The sequence below is a fragment of the Sceloporus undulatus genome, chromosome 6, assembly GCF_019175285.1.
Source record: "Sceloporus undulatus isolate JIND9_A2432 ecotype Alabama chromosome 6, SceUnd_v1.1, whole genome shotgun sequence".
NCBI lineage: Eukaryota > Metazoa > Chordata > Lepidosauria > Squamata > Phrynosomatidae > Sceloporus > Sceloporus undulatus.
The window spans coordinates 100990243-100999551 of NC_056527.1; the positions used below are offsets into that span (position 1 = coordinate 100990243).

The following is a 9309-nucleotide window of genomic DNA, read 5'->3' on the forward strand; positions in this document are numbered from 1 at the left end:
GGGGAGCCATATAAAAATCTTTTAAGTCTGACAGTTCCCATCACTCTCTCAGTGCAGAAATAATCCAGGCTGATCCCACTTTGAATGCATGGCCTCAAGGCTACGGACTTGGGCATTGTCCAGTTTTTTGGGAGATAGCTATTTAGCTTCCATGAGACCCCCGCTCTCGTGCCACAATAGCAATTTCCGAATCCCATGGTGTCAAACCTGATTCTTTTCTGCAGTGCGATTGGCAGCTTCTAGAGAGGAAAGCCCTTCTGAAACAGTGAGGCTTCGTTTCAAGTAATTCGCTTATTGACTGCATAACATAGAAACCCTTCCTGTGTCTACCTCCCCTGGAAGAAGATACAGGGGTTTTTCCCAATAAGTAAATGTACCATAGTTGCCCAGCAATCGACTGCATTCATTCATGCACTTGTGTATGCTTTACAAAACGTGTGTCCTATCTGAGTAAGTTTTGGACTTCATGTTACGTTTGCCTCTTCAAGGTCCACATTTTTAACCTGGGCAGTAGGCCAAGTCTCAGTCAACTATGCTATATTTATACAAATTTAATCCCCCTTTTGATCAGGATCTCATGGCCGTGTATAATTTATCAAACTATTTCAAAACAAGTAAAACAATACGAAAAATTACATCAAAACGAAGACAAAAACCTAATCCAACAGGGATTAGGGCATTATCAGTGACGCTAAAGCTTGGCTTCCAACTCAGTACCAGTCAAGCCCTCAACCCAGGTGCCATAAGCTCAGTACAGCCCTCCGCCTGGAAGCATGCAAAGAGGCACGGACTAGATTTCAGGCTGTTTTTATGAGGCCACTGAAAGTTTTACATCTGCATGAACTGAGCAATTTTAACTGTGCTCACATGGGCATCTGGATTTTTCAGCCTCTTGCTGCTTCAAGAAAACTCCCTCCAGGGCCCACAGCCTGGGCACAGGTCTCTGGGCGGCAACTCTCCAAAAACCCAGCTCTGCATTTCCTCTCGGCAAGATAGTCAGGGAACTGCTTCCTAGGATAGCAGCCTCCAAGATGGGTCCTGGTGTGGATATCTGGCTTCAGCCATTGACAGCAAAGTTCACGCAAGTTCCACAAGCCTGCCGGGGACCTAAGCCTCCTGAAAGTTAAACCGCCTGAAGCGCTGCCTTCCTGGTTTCACTCCCAACACTGCCGTGGCACAAATGGCAGCTTTGAACCTTCCCACGTTTCTTCTGGTCTCTCATGTTGGACTGAGGACTGGTATAGGCCTGCTTGGGCTGCCCCCAATAGGGCGGGCACAGTCGGAACCCATGTCCCGGGCCACTGGCAGGCATCCGCACTCGCTCAAATTTAGACCAAATAGACCGCAATATCATTCAGCCAATGTGCGCTGAGGAAACTTGATGATTGCCCCATGCGGGGCGGAAGCCGATTGTACTTCTGGCGCTCTTGGCTCATGCCCTGAAACTTCCCAGTGCTGTTGTAATGTCTCCTGGCATCCTCATTGGACTGTTGTGATGCACACATCTCAGAAGTCTCCGATATGTCCATCGTCTGGATGGGATAAGGGGGATTTAGTTAATGTTTCAGGCCCTCTGCTAAGACAGAATCTTCCAGATCAGGTTCCTCCATTTTCACCCACTGACAGTAGGCCATGTTTACGCAGAATATCATTCTGCCCGTCACTGCAGATAGCCGCTGCATTCTTTTATTCCACCTCTAAAAATTGAATTTCAAACACAGATTCATCACGTCCCTCCAAACCCGGGTGTGCAATGCGGGTCACCCTCTGGAACTCAAGGACAAGATTTACAAGTTTTAAAAATCCAGCATTCTCCTGCAGTACAGAGGGGTACAAAACGGGACAAGCTAGGATACCAATGGACTGGGAAATCCAATCATTTTGGTCAAGAAAAAATACGGAAATAAGAAACAAAAATTGGGGACATATTCATGGTATGTTCACATCTTCATGCCTCCACACATATCATCTAAAGCTAGCAAACATACTTCAAATTTTAATCGTGACCAGAATGAAAACAGGGGTTTAACGCTTTCCCTGACCTTCAGAGAAGTCATCTTTATGCTTACTCCAGGGCTATGCCAGAGAAGAGTGGCTACTGTCACCATTCCCCCTTTCTAATCAATTTATTTGGCAACTTTTTAACTACTCCATCCCTAGAGGCTCACGGGAGGTAGCGCAGCACCTTTTATTGAAAGCGTTTGTGGGAAAAAGATTTCACCCTCCAAAGTTTTATTTTCTATTTCATTAACCTCCCGCCACCTGGAAGTCACGCATGGCTAATGGTGATAGTTGTTTGATGAACACATGTCTCAGAGTGAAGGATGCATCAAATTGCAGAAATAATGCACCTTGACCCCGCTTAACCTGCCATGGTCCTGCTATGTAATCTGGGATTTGTAGTTGTGTGCTGGCACCAGACCTATCTACAGGGAAGTGCCAAATTAGTTACAAAACTATAAATCCCCGAGTCCCATAGCACTGAGCCATGGCAGTTAAAGCAGTGTCATTCTGGATCCAAAGCTTCCCTAACCCGCTTTAGGATGTTACCTATTTTATTATCTTTTTCATCCTAGTTCCGTCCAAACCATTCAAAGCCGAATTTTATACCCATAATAGTCCTGTAAAAGTAAAATGATTACTACAACGGCCGGTGAGTTTCTAAATCTGACAGTGGTTGATTTCAGATGGAATTCTCCTGGCTGCTACCTCATCTTCTTACACAGCAGTTTTTACTTATATTAAATACTTGTATCTCATTACTCAGTTTCACAATAACAGCATATTACACGTCACAGTCACCGGGCACAAAGATTTTTTACTCAAGTACGGGCATGGTTGAGATCCCGCCTCACAAATATCTACTGAACAATTCTCTCATCCAGACCAGGCCGGCTGATCTGAAAAGAGCCGGACCAAGGATGTTCCACCCAGGTGATCACACCCCTCATAGGGCTTTCGTAGTTACCCTTGAGGGACTACACTTCTTTAAACCAATCCGGGGAGTAACGCGATTCTTTGTAAGGTCCCAACACCTGCAGACATACTCCAGTTGCGACCCATTACCTGCCCTGGTGAATGCCGGGAATTCTGGGCATTGTAGGTTTGTGAACACTTTAGCCTACTTTGTCAAAGCGCTCTGGTTTTTGCCACAATAACCTCAAACTTCACCATCCCAAGGACCGAGCCCGGGCAGTTAAAGCGGTCTCATACTAGCTTATTTTCTGCTGTGTGTTTTGGGCCTAGTGAACGAAAGATGGTCGTGAAATGGAATCTTGTAGGAGTTTGAGACTAAACTGAAAGAAGTAGGAGAGGACTAGGATCGCAAGCTACAGGAAAGGAAAAGAGATTCCACCTGAACATTAGGAGAACTTCCTGACAGTAGGACTGTTCGAAGCAGTGGAACCTCCCTCGGGTGATAGGGTCTCCTTCCTTGGAGGTCTTAAACAGAGGCGGGATGGCCATGCTGTCAGGGATGCTTTGAATTGATTTCCTGCATGGCAGGGGGTTGGGACTGGATGGCCCTAGTGGTCTCTTCCAATCTATAATTCTATGATTCTATGGACCACTTTAAGACTTACCAGTAAAGAAAAAATTGAAGCATAAATAGATTTCGTTATTATGAAATCTCATGTACCCATTTCTTTCTTTCCGTTAGTCTCAAAGGTGCCACAAGATCCTTTGCATTTTACTGATTTACCTCATATTAAACACGGCTATGCTTGACGTAGGCATAAAGAAATAAAATTGATCTTTAGAGTTATTCGTAATTCAAAACATCTAGCCAATGTATTCCTGGTGGAAGGATTTGGAGATGAAAAAAAAAAGGCTTAAAGGTTGTTTTGTGAATGAATGTTAAAGGGCGGGACAGGTAACCTCTTGCATGGCCCCTCTCTTTATATAAAGGCACCTTAAAAGCCTGAATCCTAGTGTCTTTGCAAAGAAAGAAGTTGAATAGCTTTGCTCAGTCTGCCGCATCCTCCTTCTCAGATGCATTCAAGCCTAGGAAAGGCTCATGCCTCCCAATTCTTTTATTTTCAAACAAAAACCAAACAAACATGATACCTGACTTGGTCAACCGAAATGCCACAATATATTGCCAGTTTCAAAATCCACTGGCTTCTTCAATACGTGCAAGGGTATTCCAAACCCAAACCAGGAGAGAATTGGAGATCATGTTCGTAAGATGCCTGCATTTTGTTGTTTTTGTCCCTTAATAAGATGGTATGAGGAGGTTAATCTGCAGGCTGCACCCCTCACCTTCTGGCCATGTGGGCAATAGAGAGATTTTTCAAAGTCCGGGGAAATTTAAAGTCATTTTCATTCAACAAGGATGTTTTCTTTCAGTTCGTCTCAAACGGCCCCCTTTACCTTATAATACATCAATAAATAACTTTCTGAAACAACACCCACCCATACTAGGCGGAGTTGACTCCTGTGCTAGCCTTTGCTGGTCCCTTTAGATCTGCTTGTCCATGATCCTACTCTTTCATTTATTTAATGTACTGTATTATCGTAATCAGTCTCTAGAAATTTTAGTCACAAAAAACTGACCCCCCAAAAATGACATTCCCCTCCAATTGTTGCAAGAAGTTGCAAGTAGGAAAGGTGCATTTGCTCCTTAGGGTGCTGCTGTAACAAAGTCTCAAAAAGTGTTGCAAGCACACCATTTGTCCTAGTTTCAAGCAAGGGCTTTCGCAGCTAAGCCCCAATGGTGGGCCTTTGGGTGCTGCAGTTCTAATGCAGAAACCCTTAAATTTTTTTGTTTTGAATCACCCTTTGAAATGCAACCTTGCTCCACAAACAAGAGGAATTCCTTGCCTCCAAAACCGGGCGGCTTTAGGACCAGGGGAAGCCTCTGCTTCAGTTCACCTTTCCTGCCCTGCATTTGTCAAGATTAACCCCTTTATCCTCTTGCTGGTGCCGTTTTCTTCTTGCAACAAAAGCAATCCTGGAGTTCTTCTTCCTATTGTGCATATTATTTTTTCTGTCAAAGAGAAACCATTTGCCACCTTACAAAGCCCCCAGAAGGAGAGGAAGGCTAAAAAGAAAATTGTGCCCCCTCTGAGCATAGCCGCGTACCTTTTTTGTGGTTTTGCCAGAGTCCCTTTTTTTTGATCCATTTCCAACATCTGGGGATCACAAGGGGGAAGATTCCCTTGTCCGAGGGAGGTGGTTTCCGTGCAGCTTTCAGCCCCGGGGAACCTCTCTTTCTATTTTATCCTCTTATTATATATTATTTTTTGGAACATTCACCGAGCAACAAATCAAATAGTCTGAAGGAGAAGAAGCTGAAGTTGCATTTGACGATTGCTAAGCCCAGAGGTTGCATTGCATGTTTGCATTGCATTCCGCAAAGGGAGGGTGTTCAGTTGCAAAGCCCAAGAAGTCCCCCATTGTACAGCAAAGGTCAGCAACGGGTACATCCCTCCCTTTTCTTCCCTCCATTTGCACAAAAAATATTCCTGATCTTTCGGATGCTGCAACGTAAGCCTGGTCTTGCCCTTGATATTTTTCCTTTGCCAGATTTGCTTGCTCCCAAAAGTCTTAGGGCGCAGGGAGGAGGGGAAACAATTTAAATGGCTTGCTTGACTGAAGAAGCGTTCTGTCGTCACCTGGACGCTTTCACTTCTGCAGAAAAACGCACTGCAGAAAGAACGCATCCAGATTGAGGTTGCTCTCCTGTCCTGGCTCCAATGCTACGGAACTACGGCGAACTGTAGTTCTGAGGACATTGAGGCCTTATTGCCTGGTACCAACAATAAACTACCATTCCCGGATTCCCGCATGAGCAAGGCAGTTAAAGCAGTCTAAACCTGGTTACTTCTGCAGTGTGCTTTGACCCTAACTGCTCCAAGTGGAGGACTCTCTTGGGATTCTTCTTGGGGGCGGAGGTTGGAAATGTAGGGGACATGTCGGAAAAGGTGGAGGGCATCTGTACCTGGTGCGAAAAATGACCCTGGTGCGGAGAATAGCAATCCTGGGATGTTGTTGTTGTGTGGTTGTATGGCTCAAATGTTTCTTTTTTTAATTTAAAAAAAACTTATTTAATCATTAGTTTTTTAACATAACAAGAACTATTTTCTGATAAAAAAACATATGTTCATCTAAGTCCATGTTTTTACGTAAAAGGCGAGCCATTTCAACATGTATGTAAACAGTCAACATAAATGTTATTTTAAATAAAAATCCATTATTATCCTTTTTATATCCATTCTTTCCCTTCCAAATCTTTTCTGACTTATGGCAGTCCTAAAGCAAACCTATCCCAGGGTTTTCTTGGCAGGCTTCTTCAGAGGGGGTTTGCCATGGCCATCCTCTGAGGCTGAGAGAGTGTGACTTGGCCCAGGTCACCCAATGAGACTCCGTGGCTGAGTCAGGATTCAAACCCTGGTCCAGGGCCCAAAATCATTGTGCCATGCTGGAAACATGGGATGCTTATTGGCTTCAAGTGAATGCATGGTACCAATATGTGTCTGTGTATGTTTGTGGGTCTCCTCTGCTTAAATTTTGAAAATCATTTTGGGGAAGTTTTCAGATCGGTCCCAAAAATTGGATAAATGGAGAACTGCAGAGAAGGAAGGTTTGGTTGGTAAAATTAGAGACTGCTAATATTTCAAAAAACCCTCGTCTCTGTCTTTCAAAGGAGAGAGTTTGAAATGTTATTCTATAGTCTCTGTAATTTTAGTTAGTTATTTTTATTACTGATTTTTAAAAATGTATATACTGTACTGCCCTCCTTTCTCCTGATATAAGGTCTCAAGGCGGCTAACGAAAAACTTAAAAATAGCACAAGTTTTTTTTAAATGCAAAAGCATATAAAGTTTTTCAAATAACAAAAACAATTTTAAAAGTTAAAAAAAAAGTTGTGGTGGTGGTTTGTCCACAAGTCATTTGCAACTTATGGCAACCCTAAGACCCTATCATGGGGTTTTCTTGGCAAGAAAGGGGGGGGGGGGGGTTTGTCATTGTCATCCTCTGAGGCTGAGAGAGTGTGACTTGCCCAAGGTCCACTAGTGGGTTTCCGTGGCTGAACAGGAATTCAAACCCCGGTCTCCTAGTCATAGTCCAGTGCTCAGACCACTACACCACATTGGCTGTCATGCTTCTTTACTTATTCATTTAGCCCAGACTTCATTCCCAAGCAAATGCATCTACAATTGTGGTATTAATTCAGGAGTGCAGATCAGACGAGGAATGCTAGGTGCTGCAGTCCATGAACACCTGGAAGATTAATACACTCGTCCACCCACATTTGTGCCTTTGACTTTTGCAGATTTGATTATTCACAGATTTTATTAATATGTTCTCTCTAGAAGTATCTAGGTCCTCCAGCGCAACTCTATGGTCAACTTTAACCAAAAGTCACACTGAAGGGCCTGGAGATTTCTGGATAGAGCGCTCCACTAGGCCTTTGCAGCTCCTCCAGCGCAAATCTATGGTCAATGTCTGGCAGATGTTGACCACAGAGTCGCACTGGAGGACCTAGAGATTCCTAGAGAGGTGTGCTCTCCAGTAAAGGCATAGTGTTTGTTATTTGCATCCCTCCCCACATTCACAGGGGTCTTGTGTCCCTAACCCCAACAAAAGTAGAGGGACGAGTGTATATATTTGGAGAAGATATAATCTTAAAATCTTGTTGCTTTCCTGACATTTCTTGGGGCAAAACAAAATCCCCATTCATAGGCTTTAAACTGGCACACATAACCAGTCCACTTTTGTATCTGGTTGCTCCGAACCAGAGATGAGGAACCAGTGCCCGCTTAGTTTGTGGACTGCACCTCCCATCATCCTTCACCATTGTCTATACTGGGTAGCACTGGTGGGAGATGTATTTTAACAACATTTGTGAGAAATTGAAGGCTTTCAGGGCCAGCAAACATAGTTTTTTGTGGGTTTTTTGGGCTATGAGGCCATGTTCTAGAAGAGTTTATTCCCGATGTTTCACCAGCAGCTGTGGCTGGCAAACTGCTGGCGAAACGCCGTTTTCTAGAACATGGCCTCATAGCCCAAAAAACTCACAAAAAACATCTGTGAGGCTTTATGTTTCTCACCTTGGTCCTGAACTTTGCAAGTAACCCAGGTTGTGGGTTTTGTGCCTGCATGTTTTAATACATAAATTTCGAGATTTTACATGGGGGTATTGACATCTCATATCCTGATTTTGTGAGGAAATACATTCCAAGTAACTAGACTTCAAAAACGTGACGGTGTTCATTTAGTTCGTTATGCAAAGGTAGCACCTTGTAGCACCTTTGAAACTGAGGGTGTATCCATATTGCAGAAATAAAGCAATTAGACATGACTGTAACTGCCATGATTTAATGCTGTGGAATCTTAGGATTTGTAGTTTTGTGAGATATGTAGCCTTTCCTGTCCCCACCAAACTGCAAATCCCAGAAATCCATAGCATTGAGCCATAGAAATTAAAACAGTGTTGAACTGCTTTATTTCTGCAGTATGGCAGTAGCCTAATAGAAAGATGTTGGTACTGGAAGCTTTGACTCTGGAGACCAGGGTTTGAATATACACTGGGGCATGAAAACCAACTGGTTGGCCTTGAGCAAGTCACACTCTCTCAGCCTCAGAGGAAGGCAATGGCACACACACACCTGAACAAACATTGCCAAGAAACCCCCATGACAGGTTTACTATAGAGTCACCATAAATCAGAAATAACTTGAAGCTACACAATTTCCTATGAATTTCTTTCAACAGTGCTACAAAATCCCTTTGCATTGCCAAGTAACTGACTAGACTGATTTTAAATTATAATTGTTTAATAGTAGTAACTGTCACAGTCTGATAAAGTTACAGTCTAGTAAATGACTAGACTGAATTTAAATTATAATTGTTTAATTGATGTTTTAGGGGAGGGTGGGATGCTGGGACATGGGATTATATGTCATTTTAACTTGTCATTGACAGAGAGGCGGGTTATAAATAAAGTTTTATTTTATTTATTATTATTAACTGACTAGACTGCAGGTTTATAGAAAGTGGCTTAAGTCATTTGCTTGAAGTACAGTGTGCATGTTGGGTACATACACTTACTTTTGTGTGTGTGTGTACCTTCAAGTCACCTGTGGATTTATGACCACTACAGTGCTCCCTCGGGTTACGAAATTAATTCGTTCCGCCGCCGCTTTCGTAACCCGAAAAGCATTCGCAAGCCGAAATGCCATAGGCGCTAATGGGGAAAAGCCGCGATTTCATGCGAAAAAGCGCCGAAAAGCACCAAAAAATTTTTCATAACCCGAAATAACCTTCGTAACCCGGAACAGTTTTTTTAATGGATTTTTTTTCGTA

At 43.3% G+C, this 9309-nt stretch overlaps 1 protein-coding gene across 1 annotated transcript in view; it reads left to right on the forward strand.

Moving 5' to 3' along the window:
* Positions 1 to 6349: 6349 nt before the first annotated feature.
* Positions 6350 to 9309, forward strand: part of LOC121935751 (zinc finger and SCAN domain-containing protein 23-like) — a 482958-nt gene continuing 479998 nt past the window's right edge. Inside the window, exon 1 of the mRNA XM_042477600.1 lies at positions 6350 to 6462. The gene's annotated coding sequence lies outside the window, so the exon portion shown is untranslated. The remainder of the gene's footprint in view (positions 6463 to 9309) is intronic.